Here is a 2,627-nt window from a genome sequence, read left to right on the forward strand (position 1 = left end):
TGGGCCTAGCCATCACTTGATCAATTCTGACCCATTCTTATCTCCATTAGACCTCAGCCCACGGGCCTCATAACAACTCCATCCTTTCGACATGGTCAAGAGCCAGATTCTTGCACAAATAAAGAACACATCAAGAGAATCAAGAACATGAATTTCACCCAAGAACATGAAACCAAAGAGAGAGGGAGAGAAAACCATACTTGTGAGCAGTGCCAGGGATGAGGAGCTACGTAGCCACACCCAATCATATTTATAGATTGGACGATGCTACGTTGCTCATGTGGTGGATGATCTTAAATTGTCTAATTGAATATAATCCAATTTAAGGCCGCATTACTTAAATGAAAGATTAATGTGAAAACATATGATACTTCTAAATATGTATGTATAGAGACTTCTTTTGGGTTTTATGATACTTAAACCATTTAAAAAAATAGATATCGAAGCCAAGCATCCAAGTGCAATTTTCCATTATCGGTAAAAATCAAAACCAAAGACTAAAACAAAAGAAAAATGAAATTTATTCCCAAACAAGTTTGTGATTACATGTCATTAGAACTTGGAGAAGGTTGGACCAGCTTGCTCCAGTATAAAATTTACTTTTGCACCAAATAATATTATGAAATATTCTCAGTCACACTTGCCATGCGATAAATTTTTAATGATTGCCATTTAAATGGTTGATAAACGAAACCACTTAAAATTGGATTATATTAAATGTGATTGAGGATAATAAAATTTAAAATAAAGTATAATGTCACGCTTTGTTCTCGAGATGATGATCAGGGTAATCTTCCCACTTATATGTTGACAGGTGCCCTCGTCATTGGGTCCTCTAGATGGTCTCCATTCCAAAACAGGAGTTTGTTCCTGCATGCTCACGAAACTCTTGGATCAGACCACATGTATAACAATTCTTTTTTATTTTTTTTCTAAGCAATCAAATATATCATTCAAATAAGGAAAATGATATACATGAATAGGAGGGTGGGGTTAAAAAAAAAAAACTCCATTACAACAACCACAATGTAGAAGTGGAAATCGATTTCCACCCATACCCTACAAGGAGGGCGCTATCTTAAATGATATTTTTTTACAGTTTGCACAGTTGTGCGAACTATGAAGCTACCACTGAAAGCGGTGGAAGCTGAAAGTACACTGCAATTTATTGTCTTGAGATGTTTCCTGAAGAGAACTGTATTTCCTTTCTCAAAATTATCTGTTAGGGAAAGTAAAAATGATAGTAGGAAGACTGGCATTAAATGGGCTGGACTGTGGTGGGCCATGTTTCTTCACATGCGCCTATGATTGTGAGATGGGGTGGGATAGATTTATAAGATCTTTAGGTGGAGAATCTACTGGTGCGGCGCGTGTATCCAACATGCACATTATGATGCTTGATGACCAAATGCGGAACAAGTCGCACGTGAGTGTCACGTGCCAAGATTTTCGTCGTGGTTCCACTTTGTCCTTGTAGATCAGTGGATTCGGAGTTGCGTGGTGTGACGGGTGTCGATGGTCGGTTGTCGGAGTGCAATAGATCTGACTAAAACCAAACTGGTGGAAAGGAGAGATAAAAAATACTAGCATAAAAACATATACACATTCTGGTATTGGAAAAGAAACGGAGAGGTCCTCTCTAGTGGAAACACTCAAAAAGGATGAATAACTTTTCTAGAGAGAAGGGAGAGCCTCTCTTTTTAGAGACGAAACAGAAAAGATAGATATCACACGTAGAACTATTCAATCCAATAGAAACAATGCGTTGTCATATTAATTATGCTTAATTAGAACTTACAAATTCATTCGAATTCTTCCTTCTCTGATTACAATGCTGCGTGCTTCTGCCTCTACTTGAACCTGATAAACATAAATAATCACAGCTTAATTAGTGTATTCAAAATATTATGAAATTGAAAGATTAATGTGAAAACATGATATCATATTCTCGAAACTAAAATAAACAGAGATTTACATATTTTCGGCCCAAAATTCTGTTGCATTTGGTACAATTGACATCCGCCACTGTTATATTCCTATGAACTCGCCGATAATGTATTGGATCGTCAATCAGTACGTTCACACTACATATCAAACATGCATTTCATAATCTTTAATTTCAAGATACAATATCATAAAAATAATTATTTATAAATTAACGTGATTTGATAGAATATGTTAGATCTATCTTATAATAAAAAAACTTAACATGCTATACACAAATTAAACTACGTTAGTTTTTAAATCGATTTCTTGCAATTCCCTTATTTGCACAAAACAATTTCCTTTTTCTTTTGTTCTAATGACAACATTTTGTGTATGGACTCTAAAGTTCATGTTTTGATAGTTAAAAACCATGAAAAATTTCTCATCTCACTTTGTACAAATTTTTTCTTTCTTATCAACCACAATTCACGACCCTACACCCCACACTTTATGAGAATTCCTCTTTTTCTCATCTTATTTTACAAAAGAGGAATTCTCATCAGCTACTATTCACTCCCATACCCCACACTTACATCTTTTTTTTTTTTAATAGGATATCGAGGTGTTTTTCATAGGATGTGGAATGTTTTTCATATGGTGAAGGGTAGTGAATAATGACTAATGTATATAATTTTTCTTTG

The 2,627-nt window shown here is 34.9% G+C and overlaps 1 long non-coding RNA gene across 1 annotated transcript; it reads right to left on the reverse strand.

Annotated features, from left to right (window-relative positions):
* Window positions 1–217: 217 nt before the first annotated feature.
* Window positions 218–2,246, reverse strand: LOC121239787. The gene is made up of 3 exons (XR_005935364.1): window positions 1,976–2,246; window positions 1,799–1,860; window positions 218–870 (listed from the first exon to the last, which is right to left on the reverse strand). It is a non-coding gene; the product is annotated as an uncharacterized LOC121239787 (long non-coding RNA).
* Between the last annotated feature and the right edge of the window lie 381 nt (window positions 2,247–2,627).

The sequence above is a fragment of the Juglans microcarpa x Juglans regia genome, chromosome 7D (assembly GCF_004785595.1).
Source record: "Juglans microcarpa x Juglans regia isolate MS1-56 chromosome 7D, Jm3101_v1.0, whole genome shotgun sequence".
Taxonomy (NCBI): domain Eukaryota; kingdom Viridiplantae; phylum Streptophyta; class Magnoliopsida; order Fagales; family Juglandaceae; genus Juglans; species Juglans microcarpa x Juglans regia.